At 45.2% G+C, this 19,172-nt stretch overlaps 1 protein-coding gene across 3 annotated transcripts in view; it reads left to right on the top strand.

Moving 5' to 3' along the window:
- Nucleotides 1-19,172, top strand: part of LOC139364677 (zinc finger protein 385C) — a 105,148-nt gene that overhangs the window by 48,568 nt on the left and 37,408 nt on the right. The window lies entirely within an intron of this gene.

Here is a 19,172-nt window from a genome sequence, read left to right as displayed (position 1 = left end):
CTAGTCTTACTGGGGTCAAACACATAACGAAAAAGACATTACAGACAAAAATACATACAGTTTACATACATTTAAAAACATGACCGTAAATGTTACAGGTAGGTCCGCTCAGGTAGAGGCTTCTTGTTTTATTTGTTTCTTCAAGATAATGTTGCTGTTTGCTTAAGTCATTTGAGATGGGAACTTCATGTGATCATGGCTCTGTATAACACTGTGCGTTGCCTCGAATTCGTTCTGGATTTGGGGACTGTGAAGAGACCCCTGGTAGCATGTCCTCTCTCCCACAGCAAAGATATTGACAGGCGTTGGATGGCCTCTGATGAGGTGTGATGATTCAAATGGAACAACAACACACACACTGTTTTGTGGTAGGAAGTGTGAGACTTTCCTTTTTGACTGATTTTAGATTTGACAGGTCAGCCTTTATCTCCCCTGTTTCCTCATGTATATTTCCTTTTTTCTCTGAGACATTGATTTCTAAGTAGCTTTTTTTCATCCTACAGTTCCTGGGTCAGTCTCAGTGTAGTGATTCTCATGGTGTCCTGTGTCCTTGGCCCCAGGATTCATGCATTGTGTTGTGTTGCGTTGTGTACTGCGTTCTTGCTCTCTGTGTGACTGTGTGTCTGTGACAGAGAGCAGGGCAGAGCCTGGTAATGCAATATAATATCATGCAATAGGTTCGAGCTCTGCTCTGGCCTGGTTTGGAGGTCTGCTCTGTGTGGTACCGTTCCACTTCATTTCCCCCTCTGAAGGGAAGTCTGGAGGAATGAGACGTAGGCTACAGCCCGGCCCTAACTGCGTCTAGTAGTGCAACCGAGCACATCGACCCGCTGTCGCCCACACCTCCCGGCCCCCCGACCCTGCCCAGCCAGCTGCCCCCGAGTGTGCCCACTCTGCTCTGATAACCCCCCCCCCCCCCACCACCACCGCCGGCGTACCTCCAGCGCTGAACCCCACACAAAGCCCTAGGCACAGTTGCACCACTGTACCTGCAGCCCTAGGAGAACATTAGGGAAACTGCGAGAGTTGTTGGACCCAGTGTAACACAAAAAAAAATACTCCCCCGCCCCTTCTCCCTCCCCCCGAATCATACGGTGTTTTTTCCATGAGGCTGATGATTCTATTCAGGAGGAATGGTAGAATAGTAGAAAGGGGCTGATGGAACTCAACGAGGGTGAAGTGTTGTACAATGTTGCATCTGTTCAACCTCTGGTGGTTTGACCCCAGCAGACATTTATCCAGACAGAACATCTAACAGACAGAGAGGAGTGAATTCATCAATGAGGGGAGATTGTGATCACACAAACCCCATGTGCCCCTCCCATCCCCCACCCACCTGTTAAAATCAGCAGCTCATTATTACAATCAAATCCACGGTTTGCTCTTTCTGCAATATCAAAATTGTGCCAAGCTGCTGTGGCTTTGTGCTTTTGGTGTGTGTGTTTGTGTGTGTGTGTGCATGAGTGTTTGGGTTTGAATGGGTGGGTGGGGGTATTTAAGGAGATACAGGTGGTATAGATGACCACATGGTTCCAGACCCAGATCACACCTTAGAATATTGTGTTTGTGCTTGGAGACAGCTGGCTTAGTATCCGTCTCGACCCAGGCATCATCCCAGACATCTTCAGATGAATCAACAGAGTGAGTCAGAGGTCATGACAGGGATAATCATTAAGGGTTGGGTCAAGACAAACAGAGAAGGAGGTTCTGTAACAGAAAGAAGTGGATTGTAGTAATAGGATGTTGAAGTTAATAGATGTCATTGCCGTGCTAGTCTTATAGAGATTGCAGAGTGAACCTGGGCTTTATAGTAGTATCTCTCTCTCTGTGTGTGTGTGTGTGTGTGTGTGTGTGTGTGTGTGTGTGTGTGTGTGTGAGCGTGTGTGTGTGTGTGTCCGACCCCCAGCCATTTAGTCCAGTCCAGATTAACCCCTTAATCCCCTTTGTCTCGGGAGACCACCGGGCGGGGCCAGTCTGGTCAGGTTTAGTCTGGAGTAGGTGAAGTTTACTGTCAAAGGTTATGGACGATTGGCTGTGCTGTGACACTCCAGTGTTACGTCATCTTCTTTATCACACTGTATCTGTATCATGGTAGTGTCTGTCTCGTTAAAGGAGAACATACTGCCACATAGTTACATGTCCTGTATCTGTCTGTAGGCTTTATCTCTGTTACTGTTTCCCTCTGTCTGTCCAGTCCCCTAGGGAGTCAGTCTAAGATTACACAGGATGAGGACTTAATCTACCGTGTGTGTGTGTCCCTCCCAATGACCCCCAAGCTCATTCTCCATCTCTTTATTCCATCGTATTCCCTTGCTCCCCTGGTAGGTGGCACTATTTGACGCTTGCGAACACTCCAGTGGCTTTCAATTGGGATTTATGTCCCTTTGAAATCTGCAAAGGCCTCCGTGGCTGAACAGGAGAGAGGGGGAATAGAGAGAGAGAGCAAGAGATGGAGAAGGAAAGGAGAGAGACGGAGCGTTTTGTAGTTGGTTTCTCAGCTCTGTGGTTCCACTCTATTCCTCCGGAATCTGAGGGGACAGCTCACTATATCATTCAGCTGTTTGTTATTTTGTCTAACCAAGGAGTGGGCTGCCGAAGGGACAACGTGTCTATCTACCTCCCCCACTGCCTGAAGGTGAATCCCATGCATCACTCGGAGTGTGTGTGTGTCTCTCTCTTGAGCTCTCTCTCTCTCCCGCTCCCCATCTCATGCTCTCTCCCTCGCTCTCTCTCTCCCGCTCCCCATCTCATGCTCTCTCCCTCGCTCTCTCTCTCCCGCTCCCCATCTCATGCTCTCTCTCTCGCTCCCTCTCTCGCTCTCTCTCTCTCTCTGATGTGTGTGCGCGTGAGGTTTATTCCTCGGGTATCAGGTGTCCGGGGCCATTGTTCAAGCTGACTGAACTGAACCAGACTGAATTCCTGTGATTCACTTTTCTACTCCAGCCGAGTTAAAGCAAACAAATCCCATGTGGTGTTCTATGTTTGACTAGACTTAAGAACCATTACGCAGTCGGTTATTTTTGTTTCTTGTGTGTGTCTCTCTCTCTCTTTCTCACTCTTTTTCTTTTCCCACCCTCTTATCTCTCTGTTCCTACACTACATATCCGCTCCGCTGTGTCCTCTAAACAGTTCCTAAAGTTATTCTCTGCGTTCTGTTGTTGATACAGATGGTGGCTGTACGGCTGGTAGGAGTTAATGGAGTTCTTTGGTTTAATACAGAAGTGAGTGTTTATCAGTGGTCTCTGGGGCTTTGCTGAGGGGAAATGGCGAAATGTGTTTGAAATTCCTGGTGCTTCTGCTCTTTCTGCGTTGGCTCATAAAAGCCAGGGGAAAGGTTACTGCAAATGTCACTCAGTGTTGGGCTGATGAGCAAGGCTCTCACTCCCTCCACCCTCCATCTTCCCCCTCTGCCCTGCACCCCATCTCCCCAGGCACATGGCCCTCTCTCCCTGCATTTTCTCGCACCCCAACCCTCATAGACCCCACCAGCTCTTTTGACAAGAGACACAGACCAGTGGTTCCCTCCTCATCCTCTGACATGGTGTCCCCGCTCCTCCATCTCCCTCTGCCCAGCCTTGTCCCTCTGAGGCAGCCCTCCACCCCTCTACTGTCAACCCCTCTCCTCTTCCAAACACCCCCAGCTATCGTCTTGTCATGGAGGCCACACACCTGTCACGACGTGTAAACAGGAACTGAATAATTCACCAGGTATGATGGTTGACTGGATCAGCTGAGAAACCACATGATGATCACAGATCCATCCCAGATTATCTCTGGCTAGATCCACTCGCAATATCAAGCTAATGACTTCCTGGATGGTTGGGTGTCCTCAACCTGTGAGATGCCTGTTTCCTGTAAGATATCCATCCATAATATATTACTCACTCACGGCATCATATCCAAAGCCCTCTAACTGATTACTAGGTTTTGATCGGCACTGCTTTTCACTGTCATATTACCTAGAAGAGAAACTGTTTCTCTCTCTCTGATATGTTTTTCTCTTCAGGTTCTTCTAACCAACCTGTTGATGGTTAACCTAAAGCAGAAAACCCTTTACGGTGGGTTAATGTAGTGTTAGAGAGAGAGAGAGAGAGAGAGAGAGGGAGAGGTATCTGAGCAAGCGAATGAGAGACATCAGAGTGCCAGGAGGCTGTGTACATTTCTGCTGCTCAAGTGATTGGGTATCTGTCCTTATCGCCACGCCGGCAGGTGGCTGAGGCCCACTCTACTCCTTCTGAAAGGATGCACAATTACATAGCTGCCGCCGCGGCGGCCACAGCTCGCCCATTACCCCCCACCACCCTGCTAGCCAATCACAGCTCCTGTTATGGCCCCCACTGCACCAAACACCTGCACAGACCCTGATAAGAATCCTGCTGCCCCTATGTCTGTCTGTCTGTCTCCCACTCTGAGACCAGGCAGGGGAAAGAAAGGCCCTAAACTGGAGTGGAAGAGCTGAGAAGGACTACATGGTCTTTCATTGATTGCTTTTCAAATGTAATGGTTTATGTGTATTCTTTATAGTGCGGCTCAAAACCATATGGGCATCTGAAGGCAGCCCGTGAAGGCTTTGGGGGGGTGATTATTCTGCCGTGTGTGGGGGTGGGTGGGTGGGTGGGTGCGTGTGTTTTGGTTGTATAAATCCATAAAGCAAGATGGCGGTCCAGCCTAGCCTGGGTGTGTGTACTCTGTTGGAATGATGTCTCACATGTACAATCCTCCTTCTGTTTCATCTTATGTCTTTGTAATTACACACGAGGAATGAGAGGAGAGGTAGCCAAGCCAGCGCCTTTGAGGAAGGGGAGAAAAGACAACAAAGACCAGAAAGCCTCCTCACAAAGACATGCCAATTTGCAGCTTGCAGCTGTTTCTCTTCTGAGAGCGAGCATGTGGATAGCCTGTTTTCTCTCCCCTCATCCAGACAGCTAGGGATTGTTTCTAGGACATCTCTCGCTAGCCAGAGCTGGCTGCTGATTGGGGGGCTGGTGTTTTGGCAGGGGGCGAGGATGACACTTCTGTTGTCTTCACTTCTACAGCATTGTCTGTCAGCTGGGCTGAGCGCTGTTGTCGTGAGCCGTTAACAGGTGTTTCAGACACCGACGTGATAAGGGAGAAGCATAGAAATAGAGAGAGACAGAAGATATCTACACAGCCACCTCTACTGCTGGGCTGTCAGCTGTCCTGTACTGTGTCAAGACGGGCTTTACTGTAGTGTGGAAGAAACATGTTCGTTCGGGAACTGATAGCATATGTGTAATTATGTTTGACATTGAATTGTGTCCACTGTGTGTGTGCATCTGTGTTGTTGTTTGTTTCCTGGCTCGGCCCCTCCATTTGTCCAAGCCATGCTCTCACCTTTGTTCAGCTGCATATGCTGTTGGAGGTGAAACCAAAATGAGCCTAATCAATCTATCTGGCGTCCATAAGGCACGGCCCTGCTCGTTTCAAATTAAGTCCCCCAGATGTGCTTCTGTAGATTAATCTCAGTGCTCACGAGCAATTATTCTGCCAGCGACACTGAGGCATGAGGCTTATTTGAAACAATTAGAGCCCAGTTCGGTCAAAATGAACTCGTTCATTTTCCAACCTCCGTCGGTGATTGCGAGCGAAGGCATTTTAAAGAGCTATAGTCACATAATTGGTTTCCTACTGCCGCAGCATGTCCTTCAAGCATGTCATAAATACATGAGGTGTGACCAGACAAGACACTTGACACGGTTTACAGTTGATGAGGCTGGTACTTATTTACATGGAGTTGTTTCAGGTTTCAGTTTGGACACTGATGGCTGAGGTTTAGCTGTGGACATTTTGATGTTTACATTTTTTTTTAACTGTCAACTAACCATCCAACTGCTGCAATGAATTTCTTGGCAAACAAACTGGAATTTTAATTGACAAAAAGTTTAGAATTAAGTCAGTGGGTTATCATCAAGTCTCCTCCCAAATATGTAGGACATGTAGTAGTACTGTGGTGGCAGAATGTGGAGTTTTCCACCACAGTTCTGTGCTGGTTGATTGTTCCCAGGCTTACACTGTAGCAAGTTTGTAGGAATACAGTAAGCCTCCTTCCATCTCCTGGTACCACATTGGGCCCAGTTAAAGGAACCTTCAGAGCAGCACTAAGGACACAGTAGGCTACGTGAAGAGAACAAGGCCCGGTGTCTCTGGCTTGCCTTGCTAGCTTCATGTAGAGTTGGAAAAGTGAAGAAAACCCCACTCAGCCTGCAGCTAGGACTTAACAAGAACAAAGCTTTGCCTTTTTATAGCCAGTACAGGTTTCCATTAAGACTTATAATTGGCCGTAGATGTACGCCTAAGAGAGGGATTCAAATTGAGTGTTAAACGGAAAGGGGGAAAACAAAAAGCCTGGAAATGGGGTGAGACTTAAGAAGAGAGGCAAATGGGCATGGAGACTAATAATCAGTGAGTCATTTCATGACAAAGGCAAGGTATCGGTGCCTTCAGGTTCTTTCAGTCGGCTCCAGTTTAGAACCTTTCTGGAACAAACAGCAAAAGCCCCGACAGCAACAAACGGTGTTCCTTAGTTTCCTATGTCATTTAAGCTATACAAATACCTGTCTATTGTGAGCTATACAATAGATAGGTATTTGTGCTTCTTAGCTTCTCAAATCAAATCCAATCAAAGTGTATTTGTCACGTGCGCCGAATACAACAGGTGTAGACCTTACAGTGAAATACTTACCTACAGGCCCTAACCAACAGTGCAATTTTTAAGTAAAAAAAAAAAAAAAGTATTCTGTCCCATTTACTGTGATTCATTACCAGAAGGTCATATAGGCCATCTAAATAAACACTTTGAATATGCTTTCTTCTCACACGCAGAATGCTATGGCCATGTGTGTTATTGTTCATTCATTTTGAAGTACTTTTCTCCCGTTTGTTTCCTTAGTGTTCTGAGATCACGTGCAAAGAATGGCACAGAGATTGGACTTAGTCATTATTGTCTTGTTCATTTCCTTTGATGTCTGAAGTCTATGTGTGCTCATGTGTGTATGTGCATGTGCGCATGTGTTAGCTATGTGTGGGTTGACTTATAAGCCACAGTCCCTACGGTTATATCTGCGGGCTGACAGGTTTAGGGTAATTAAATATTGTGCCGATGAAGGGCGGGTGGATGAAGGGCATGTGGGTGGCGGGCGGTTTGAATAAAGAGAAAACAATATCTTCTTTTTTTTTAAATCCATAAATGTATCATTCTTGTGCAATTTATATCTGTAGGCTACATTCAGGTTTTTCTTGAATCATGTTATGCTATCATGCATTAGTGCATTAGCCTAGGGGTCTAACTGTACACGTGCTAAATAGCCTACATGTCAATCGCCAAATGCTTTTGGGAAAGGGGGGGAAAAAGCTCATGTCAATCCAAGGAGGCAAAAAGGACAATGTTGGAGTATAATTCAATAAACTGCAATATGGAGAGTTGAAAATAAACAGAAGGGGGGGCCAGAAAAGTCATGTTTGGAAAATAATTGGTGAAGTGGATGATCGCAGTGCCGCCTCCCACATAGCCTTAATATTAACTCCTGCAAAATTAAGCATTTCTTGCAGTAAAATGACACACCAAAAGTGGGCAACATTTTTACTAAATATCATTTCTTTCTTTCGGCGTCTTGAGACAAAGCAAATGCTCAGTTAGATACGATTTGTCGAGGCGCTGTCTTTATCAGCATCACAAAAGCTGATAGTATTTCAACCACATGAAAGAGGCATTCAAGTCAAACTGAAATCTGATCAGAATGTCGTTTTCACAGCCTTCTATTTCCTTACAACCCTTCAAGCTGATGCTCATTTGGACATTTTGCACAGAAAATCATTTTGCCCGGGACCCTAACCGTATTTATTCTGTGAAAGAAGATGACAGAGAGAACTTTACAGAGAACTTTTGTCCTTTTATCGATTTATGACGTTATTCTGGTGAGCAAGGGTTGATTTAGTCTTCTAGGGCCGGTGTTCTGTGGACCCCGTCTATTTCTATGGCCACAAGCACTGTTCATGACACAAACTGTTCACCCCCCTCTTGGAGAGGAGAGAATATTTAGCAGGTTTAAAGCATATTTCCTGCAATTCTACACGTTTTGTCACGGGGTGCAGAACACATTTTTCAGTTTTAAAGCTCATTTTCTTGCAATACATTTTGCCATGTCTAATGTGTCGTTATGTGATCCAAACATTATAACAAAATCTATGGGCAAGGAAAAAACGTTAGCTGACGTGGGCTAGTTGATCTGGACATTTCTGACAAGCTATAAATAGCTCTCTAATGTACGCGATGACTGACATGACAAGAGGGAAACTGATGATGCGCGACCCAGTTTCGAAATTGCACCTTGTACATTCTACCATTACAACTATCAAGAGTATGTTGAAAGCCGGACTGACCCCACAGTGGATGCCAAACTGTGGGGTGTGCCCCTGAGGGGTCGGGAGGAGGGGTGCATGTATCTGACTATCGAAGAGTTGACTAACAAATAGCCTACCAAAATGTTGGATATTATAAATCAGAAACATATCTAAATCAGGCCCCAAAATGTACAACAACAAAAAACGTTCACTTTACTCTCTCACTTCTCTCTCATCAGCGTCGAGATATATTTAGCAAGCAACCTCTTCCTCATACTTATTTTCACCAACCTCAAATCCTACTCGTCCTCCAATCGGGGACCCTCGGCTGGGCCACCGTGGCTAATCAGTCTATAATGGAGATGTCACCGTTGGCATGACGGCAGAGTGATGGTCGGCCGCTCAGCCTGAAATGTATTCATGTAAAAAAACACGAAGCTGTTAATGCCCCTTCCACAAATGACTCAATTTGCTGAGGAAATGAACCTAATCTGAGCTCCTGTCAATCCTACAGAGATTCCCAATCCCTGGGCCTGGGAGTGTAGCCAATCTGTATGAGTAGCACATTTATTTTTCCTATCCATTACGTTTGTGTGATGGGCTCCTGCTAAACATTATCCATCATCAAGTAGTAGACTCTGTGAAACGTATTTTGAATTTGTTTTGACACACCAATAATGTGTGCAATGTATGATGGTAATGATGGTTAGGTAATGATGATATAAGCTATACGCTAACCACTTCCTTTATGAATGTTAAAGTTGTGTATGCACATTACCTCTGGGGACTTAGAGGCCCTTTAAAGGTGCTACACATGGATTTGATAGAATATTTGCATTGCAATTTCAGAAAATGTCCATCATATTATACCAGCTTCTTGTAAAAACAATATATTTTGTTACTGAAAATATATTTAACGGCGATTTAGATGGTATAATGATTCCCTACACTGTTCAGTGCTTGTTTTCTCACATAAACTGAAATTTAGCGAATAGTGTAGAATTGTAGCAGCCAGGAAAGGACAGACTAGATAACCAAGTCAGAACAGCTTTCCTAGTTTGACAACCGATGTTGCTCCAGCTTGAGACGTCAATAGGCGAATGTCACAGCCAAACACTGGCAGGCAAGTAATACTGTGAAACATGATCATTCCGCTATTAGCACCTGATATGGACATTTTCTGAAACTAAAATGCTAATTAAAAAAATAAAAAATCCTACGTGTAGTACCTTTTAAAAAGCACCGCTATTTTATACCTTTAAGCATCGGCTCCTGTCTGGAGGTAGGGCCCGTCACGATCTCTCAAAAAGGAGGAGAGCAGATAAGAAACTGCAGGAATACTTACTTAAAATTCTTGCCCTCAAAAAAGGAACGAAACATTTCTTTTTCTGAGGTTGTTTTTCTGTTTATCGACACGCTGAATTTCCGTGTACAGCTGCCTCTACAGAGCTATAACCAGCCGTGGGCGCCATTCTGCATAGATTCATGCATTTGATATGTCCTCCTCCTCCTCCTATTTTCCTCCTGGTTTAGTGCTAGAAATCATAACTGTCTCCTCTCTGTGGCTGGGGCTCTGCTCTCGCCTCATGGAGCTGTGTAGGGGGGGAGCGCATGGAGCTGTGCAGGGGGGGAGCTGGGCAATTTGTTTCTGGATGGCTCCAGGCTTATCGGCTCGACAGATGGGCCACGTGCCTGCCTTCTCTCCTCTCCTCAGGTTCGTTGGGGGTAGGCACGCTCTGCTCTCTTTGCTGCGCCTGACAAAACTCATTACAGGTGCTCCCCAGGAGAGACGATGTCTCCACGAGGTCCCGTTACCCCCGCCGAACCCCGCGCCGCCGCTCTCTCTCGCTGTGGAGTGCCGCCGACCCGTAGCCAAAGAGACAAAAACCCATTTGGGAGTTTCAGTGTGGTTGAGTGATACTGGACTCACATTCTCAAGGCTCACAGGTTACAGACACATAGCGAGGGAAGGCCTAGTCTACAACGACAAAACACCACTGAACAACTGGCAGATATGATGAAGAGGATGCTGAGGATTTCTACTAAGTAAAAGCCGCATTTAACAAAGAAGTTAATAAGGCGCCGATACATTTAACAAATATATATTATTTAACCTTTATTTAATTAGGCAAGTCAGTTAAGAACAAATTCTTATTTACAATGATGGCCTTCACGGTATGCTTCATATAGGCTATTCATTCATCTTAACGATATTTTCCATCAATAAATGTTCAACGGCTTAGCAAAACATGGACTGACTATATCTCTGGGTCGTGTTTGAAGAGACCCGCCTGCGTTTCTCCTCGTAATTGAATTTAAGCTATAACCTTGTGGTTAGTCAATAGCAGCAACACAAGCAGAAGCTGATGTGTGTGTGATAACGCCAACGTGGCAGAGTGGTAGCGTCTCAGGCCAGGGGCTGATATTGATCCTATTTAAACTGCTGTCTCGCTTCATCTTTTATTCATTGGCTTTGGTTCATTTACTTATGCACTTTAAAACATGGAGTAATGCTGAGCAGCCCGAGGTGTTGTTTCACTCTGATTCTCCACTCTTCTGCTCTTATCATCCCTTCTGCTCAGGGCTTCTCAGATTCTCAGATAGGGAAGATTGTAATGGGATGAAGACTGTGTGATGTCTATTTATAAAGCATAGCATCATTTAAAAAATATATATATATTTCACCTTTATTTAACCAGGTAGGCTAGTTGAGAACTAGTTCTCATTTACAACTGCGACCTGGCCAAGATAAAGCAAGGCAGTGCGACACAAACAACAACACAGAGTTACACATGGAATAAACAAACATATAGTCAATAACACAATAGGGGAAAAAAGTATATGTACGGTGTGTGCAAATGGGGTAAGATAAGGGAGGTAAGGCAATAAATAGGCCATAGTGACGAAGTAATTACAATTGAGCAATTAAACACTGGAGTGGTAGATGTGCAGAAGATGAATGTGCAAGTAGAGATACTGGGGTGCAAAGGAGCAAAAATAAATAACAGTATGGGAATGAGGTAGTTGGATGGGCTATTTACAGATGGGCTATGTACAGGTGCAGTGATCTGTGAGCTGCTCTGACAGCTGGTACTTAAAGTTAGTGAGGGAAGCTATGAGTCTCCAGCTTCAATGATTTTTGCAGTTCGTTCCAGTCATTGGCAGCAGAGAACTGGAAGGAAAGGCGGCCGAATGAGGAATTGGCTTTGGAGGTGACCAGTGAAATATACCTGCTGGAGCGCGTGCTACGGGTGGGTGCTGCTATGGTGACCAGAGAGCTGAGATAAGGCGGGGCTTTACTTAGCAAAGACTTATAGATGACCTGGAGCCAGTGGGTTTGGCGACGAATATGAAGCGAGGGCCAGCCAACGAGAGCATACAGGTCGCAGTGGTGCGTAGTATATGGGGCTTTGGTGACAAAACGGATGGCACTGTGATAGACTGCATCCAATTTGCTGAGTAGAGTGTTGGCTATTTTATAAATGATTTCGCCAAATGACATCGCCAAAGTCAAGGATCGGTAGGATATTCAGTTTTACGAGGGTATGTTTTGCAGCATGAGTAAAGGATGCTTTGTTGCGAAACAGGAAGCCGATTCTAGATTTGATTTTGGATTGGAGATGCTTAATGTGAGTCTGGAAGGAGAGTTTACGGTCTAACCAGACACATAGAATATGTGGACATCTACAAATACCTAAGTCAGAACTGTTTAGAATAGTGAGGCTGGACGTGCGGACAGGTGCTGGTAGCGATCGGTTGAAGAGCATGCATTTAGTTTCAATTGCGTTTAAGAGCAGTTGGAGGCCACGGAAGGAGAGTTGTATGGCATTGAAGCTCGTCTGGAGGTTAGTTAACACAGTGTCCAAAGAAGGGCCAGAAGGATACAGAATGGTATCGTCTGCGTAGAGGTGGATCAGATAATCACCAACAGCAAGAGTGACATCAGAGAAGAGAGTCGGCCCGAGAATTGAACCCTGTGGCACCCCCATAGAGACTGTCAGAGGTCCGGACAACAGGCCCTCCGATTTGACACACTGAACTCTGTCTGAGAAGTAGTTGGTGAACCAGGCAAGGCTGTCATTTGAGAAACCAAGGGAATCTGTCTGTGCAGGCAGACAGTAATTGTTGTTGGGGAATATAGTATTTCTTTAAACACTGTGGCACTAAGGCTTTGTTTATCCTGCCTTTATTGGAGTTTCTTATGAGGACCATGACCATGTTGGGGGACACTTTATTAGGATAGTCTGTGTAGTCCACCTGTAGATTCTCTACAGATGGTCATACTATCAACAAACTACACTAAAATCGAGCTCACAGCCATGCAATCTCCATAGACAAACATTGGCAGTAGAATGGCCCGTACTGAAGAGATTAGTTACTTTCAGCGTGGCACCATCATAGGATGCCACCTTTCCAACAAGGCAGTTTGTCAAAATTCTGCCCTGCTAGTGCTGTTCCGACCAACTATAACTGCTGTTACTGTGAAGTGGAAACGTCTAGGAGCAACAACGGTACAGCCGTGAAGTGGTAGGCCACACAAGCTCACAGAACGGGACCGCCGAGTGCTGAAGCGCATAGCATGTAAAAATTGTCTGTCCTCGGTTGAAACACTCCCTACCGAGTTCCAAACTGCCTCTGGAAGCAACATCAGCACAATAACTGTTCATTGGGAGCGTCATGAAATTAATTTCCATGGCTGAGCAGCCACACACAAGCCTAAGATCACCATGTGCAATGCCAAGTGTCAGCTGGAGTAATGTAAAGCTCGCTGCCATTGGACCCTGGAGCAGTGGAAACACGATCTCTGGAGTGATGAATCACGCTTCACCATCTGGTCAGTCCAATGGATGAATCTGGGTTTGGTGGATGCCATTAGAACGCTACTTTCCCCAATGCATAGTGACAAATGTAAAGTTTGGTGGATGGTCTGGGGCTGTTTTTCATGGTTCGGTCTAGGCCCCTTAGTTCAGTGAAGGGAAATCTTAACGCTACGGCATACAATGTCATTCTGGACCATTCTGTGCTTCCAACTTTGTTGCAACAGTTTGGGGAAGGACCTTTCCTGTTTCAGCATGACAATTCCCCCATTGCTCAAAGCGAGGTCCATACAGAAATGGTCTGTCGATATCGTTGTGGAAGAACTTGACTGGCCTTGCCAGAACCCTGACCTCAACCCCATCAAACACCTTTGGGAGGAATTGGAATGCATACGGCGAGCCAAGCCTAATCGTCCAACACCAGTGCCCGATCTCACAAATGCTCTTGTGGCTGAATGGAAGCAGGTCCCCGCAGTGGAAAGCCTTTTATAGCAGCACAGGAGGTCCAACTCCATATTAAGGAGATGTTCGAAGAGTATGTGTCCACATACTTTTGACCATGCAGTGTATCTGATAAGAAACTGCTTGCTAAGGTTAAGGTCAGGATAAGGGTTAAGGTTAGGGTTAGTGCCCAGGGTTAAGGTTAATAGATAGTTAGTTGAAATGTTACTGATAGTGTGTAGATAGCTGATGATCCCTGCTCTACAGACTAGGTTCAGCCGCGGGACGTTTTTCTTCTTGAGCGTATGGTCAGAGGGCCAGAATATAATTACAAATAACTTGTAGACTGCAAATTGACTGCAAGAAGCCCAAAAAGATATCATATTTGACTAAAACATAATCATTCCAAACCTTGCTTACTTTTGTATAATATCACATATACAGTATCTCTCTATTATGCGTGAGAATACTTTGGAACAGATTTATATTTAAATCACAGGGAACTGATTATATGATGTTTTTACAGTCTATCTGATCTAAAAATGTCAAATGCTTTCATCAGAAAACTTGGGGGGGCAAATTAAATGACCCGGGGGCCAGATTCGACCTACGGCCTGCCATCTGGGGAACCCTGCTGTAGAGCATCCTCAGATGGACTATCCAAATAAAGTGTTACCCCATGGTGCAGGTGCTGGTCGAGTATCAATTTTTCCAACCCAATGGTTAGGATTCGCACTCACCGCCACGGCCCGGGTTCGATTCCCGGTCAGGGAGCTACTCCTTGGGCTCCCGAGTGGCGCAGCGGTCTAAGGCACTGCATCTCAGTGCTAGAACTGTCACTACAGACCCAGGCTGTATCACAACCGGGCGTGATCAGGAGTCCCATAGGGCGGTGCACAATTGGCCCAGCGTTGTCCGGGTTAGGGTAGGGATTGGCTGGGGTAGGCTGTCATTGTAAAATAAGAATTTGTTGTTATTGACTTGCCAAATTAAATGAAAGTAAAATAAAAAATCCCTAATTTCCCAACATTAGTTGCATCCTACTGTACACTCTTCTCCTTTATTGAAGTGCACTCCTACTGTGCCGGTCCCACCCTCACCTCAACATATTCCTTTAGGGAGCATCAAAAGCAGCCTGAGCGGCAGACGGACAGTGTTAGTGGAGTGCATATTCACACGGATGACTATCTGACTTTGAACATTTCCTCTGAAAGACCTTGTCACAGGGAAGGGTGTGCTTTCCTCCCTCCTGAGGGTACACTATTTTCCAATGGCAGGTCAAACTGTGCCTAGCCATGTGTTAAATCAGGTCGCATGGAGGCTTCTGTCACCTCCCACTAGCAGCAGAAAGAGTTTTTGGAGATGAAGGGGAAGGAGATAGGAAGGTGAAAGGAGGACAGAACGAAGCAGGGGGAAGTAGTTTTCAACAACCAATTAGCTCAGTGGTTTCCTGGAGAAAGTGCACTAACCTAGTTTGGGTGTTGGTGGAAGTGGTTGTGTAAATGTGTTTCTCCTTGTTGAAGAACAGGAAATGTGCTCTTTATCTGCACTTCAGTTGTCTATCTTGTTGTGTTTCAGGGTCCCTTCCAGCTTTGACACTAAACAGGGAGTGTCACTTAACAAAGTAGTGAGAGAACGTAGTTCTGTTAACAACGGACAATCATACACTTGATTAAACAGCCATTTCAGAGAGGGAGGTGAGGACGGGAGATCAGTTCCGCACAAATAAACTCTGCAGTGCTGTCACATAAGCCATAAACCCCTCCCACACACACACACACACACATGCACACACACACACACATGCGCACACACACGCACACACATGCACACACGCAGTCATAGACAAAATACACAAATAGTCATACACTGTTATAGCACACATACACATACTAACACACACAGTTATGTACTTAATCATACGTACACTGTCTGCGCTACCAACACAACACAAATGACCCAGAAAAATAAGAGAAAAAATACATTCCAAACAGCTTTAAAGGAGGGAGGGGACGGTCTGTTCAATACTCTGACAGCACAGCAGCAGTGAGAGATTCCCATTGACTCTCTATGACTCAAACGGGGTTTCAGATTGCATGTCATTCAGGGCGTTTACACACCATGTTTACTCTCCTTGTCTCCTTGTGTTCTTCTGTATCATACACAACCAGCTGAAATACCAGCCTTCCTCTGTCAGACTTCATTGTAATAGAATATTATGGGCGAGATCATTAACTCAGCATCGTTAAAAGAAACACATATACTTCTGTTAATTTCATGCAGGAAAAGAGAATTAATTGTCCTGAACACCGAGCTATTATATCCTTCATTATCCATGGACCGTGCGCTGTTCCATCTAATCAACTTCAGATCACATTTTAAACTCAGGTTTTCATATTGTCATTATGCTTGAAGGAGAGTATGGACAGAGAGATAGAGAGAGAAATGGAGAGATAGAGGGATAGAGAGAGTGTCGGTGGAGGTCTTTAATTAAAGCTAATTATGCTTAATGTTCTCCGTCCATGCAGTAATGGCTCCCGTGGTAGTCCTCACACAACCTCGGGATCAAGCGGAAGTTAATTGGCTGTTAAGACTCTCCCTTTCTTTTCCATCTCAGACCGTCTTTTCCCCCCCTCTTTCTCTCCTTCAGAGGAATCGGAGCGAATGACCGCCTGTGGCTCTTCAGTATTTGAATTGACGCTACGGCTGTAATCTATGAGAACATCGCCAAACTGTCTCACTGGGCTCAGAGCCGCTTTCACATACAATACAGTTCATGGGCTAAAATATTAGGTATTTTTTGGCTTCTAACGGTTGCATCCCAAATGCCACTCAATTTAGTGCACTTTTGACTAGAGTCCAGTGCGTTTCTCAAGTAGTGCCCTATACGTATATGGTTGCAATCTAAGAGTTGGCTACCAGTCCTATTTATAACCTCGGAATTGTAGTTCTAGGTTGATCCTACCTTGTCACACACTGTCCTATCAGTGCATGGTCTGAGGCAGGCTGTGACTGCCTATTGGAGGCTCAGGGGGGGACAGAGACTAGCATGAGCAACAGCCTTGTGACTGACTGGGACTGTGCATGTCCCTCCTCGTCCCTTCGTGTGCACATTTGGTAAGCTATGATGAAGAGCTCCGTCAGGCATTCAGGGGTTGTGTAAGAGGAGCATCTCAAGAGAATACACATGCAGACGACGGGGGTAGTGGTGGGGATGTTTGGAGTTATAAATCAAAAAATGCTGTTGTCTTATTAGCATAAAACGAACCGGGCTCGCAGTCACATGCCCTTACTGTGATACTGGCCCTTCACTAAAGGAGCATGTTTTCCCCCTCTAATGGAATCCATGGACAATCACCGGGCCTACATTCCTACATGAGTTCCATTTACCCAGCTGGATATGACAGTTTATCTGACAGAGTACATTACATGGCTCAGCAGTCAATAGCGCTGAAACATTTGAAACCTGAGTTAGTGTCAGCGGTGTATTCATGTGGCTGTGATTGTCCTTGGGGCGTTTGGCAATCAGTCTAGAGCCCATGTCTTTCACCACAGTGACTAGTCTCAGTGACAAAGCCATAAACAAAAGACACATCCGGCTCAGGATCTGAATGATTTGCCTTCCCTCTCTTCCAGTACAATACAGGACATTAATGTTGAACATTCAGACTACCGAAATAGAACGGAAGTCGTTTTTATGTCCTTTATGTCCTATGTGGCTCGAGGGCTTCCTGTCAACCTTGCTGAAGGACACAGCAGCAGTAGTGATGTACATGGGGCATTATGCCACCCTGCCACCCTCAGGTCTCTGTCTCCCTGTCCACTGCTCTGCACCACATCACCACTACCACATGAAGGTCCTCTACAGCCGGCGGACGCATCTTTAGGAGCCTGCTGTCTTCTTTATGTTGTCCTGCAGCCCCCTGTCCATCTCTGTTTGTTAGAGAGAGAGAGAGAGGGATCGGGGTGGGATCCAATCAGCTGGTTCTGAACCAAATCCACTGTGCCAACCAACACAGATAATTACAAAGGGCTGTAAATAGACATGCAGCCTTTCCCCTCTCCTTCCTTCCCTTCCTCCATCCTTTACCACTCAATGGGGGTAAGGGAGGTTTGTAGGGTGGTAGGAGAATCAAGATGGGGAATAGGTAGTCTAGTAGTTATGAGCGTTGGACCAGTAACCGAAAAGTCATTGGTTTGAATCCCCTAGGTGAAAAAGCTGTCGACCTGCCCTTGAGCAAGGCAATTTACCTTGATTGATCCTGTAAGTTGCACTGAATAAGAGCGCCTGCTAAATGACTAATGTAAATAATTAGAAAGGCAAAAGGGGAGGAGGGGCTTACACAAAAGGCCAGAAATACAGAACCAGTCTAAAGTTTGGACACACCTACTCATTCAAGGGTTTTTCTTTATTTTTACTATTTTCTACATTGTAGAATAATAGTGAAGACATCACCACTATGAAATAACACATATGGAATCATGTAGTAAACAAAAAAGAGTTAAACAAGATTCTTCAAAGTAGCCACCCTTTGCCTTGATGACAGCTTTGCACACTCTTGGCATTCTCTCAACCAGCTTCACCTGGAATGCTTTTCCAACTGTCTTGAAGGAGTTCCCACATATGCTGAGCACTTGTTGGCTGCTTTTCCTTCACTCTGCAGTCCAACTCATCCCAAACCATCTCAATTGGGTTGAGGTTCACGGTGGGAACCACACATGCGGAGATCATCCATTCACGCACTCTGCGTTTCACAAAGACACGGCGGTTGGAGCCAAAAATCTCAAATTTGGACTCATCAGGCCAAAGGACAGATTTCCACTGGCCTAATGTCTATTGCTCGTGTTTCTTGGCCCAAAAAAGTATCTTCTTCTTATTGGTGTCCTTTAGTAGTGGTTTCTTTGCAGCAATTTGACCATGAAGGCCTGATTCACGCAGTCTGCTCTGAACAATTGATGTTGAGGTGTGTCTTTTACTTGAACTCTGTGAAACATTTAGTTGGACTGCAATTTCTAAGGCTGGTAACTCTAATGAACTTATCCTCTGCAGCAGAGGTAACTCTTGGTTTTCCTTTCCTGTGGCGGTCCTCATGAGAGCCAGTTTCATCATAGTGCTTGATGGTTATTGTGACTGAAACTTTCAAAGTTCTTGAAATGTTCCGGATTGACTGACCTTCATGTCTTCAATTAATGATGGACTGTCATTTCTCTTTGCTTATTTAAGCTGTTCTTGCCATAATATGCCCTTGGTCTTTTACCAAATAGGGCTATCTTCTGTATACCACCCCTACCTTGTCACAACACAACTGATTGGCTCAAACGTATTACGAAGGAAAGAAATTCCACAAATTAACTTTTAACAAGACACACCTGTTAATTGAAATGCATTCCAGGTGACTACCTCATGAAGCTGGTTGAGAGAATGCCAAACGTGTGCAAAGCTGTCATCAAGGAAAAGGCTGGCTATTTTGATTTTTTAAAACTCTTTTCTGGTTACTATTTTTTTGAATGTCTTCTATTGTCTTGACTATTATTCTAAAATGTAGAAAATAG

The sequence above is a fragment of the Oncorhynchus clarkii genome, chromosome 13 (assembly GCF_045791955.1).
Source record: "Oncorhynchus clarkii lewisi isolate Uvic-CL-2024 chromosome 13, UVic_Ocla_1.0, whole genome shotgun sequence".
Classification (NCBI taxonomy): domain Eukaryota; kingdom Metazoa; phylum Chordata; class Actinopteri; order Salmoniformes; family Salmonidae; genus Oncorhynchus; species Oncorhynchus clarkii.
The sequence above is the reverse complement of the archived record's forward strand: the minus strand, read 5'-3'. Positions and strand labels throughout refer to the sequence as shown.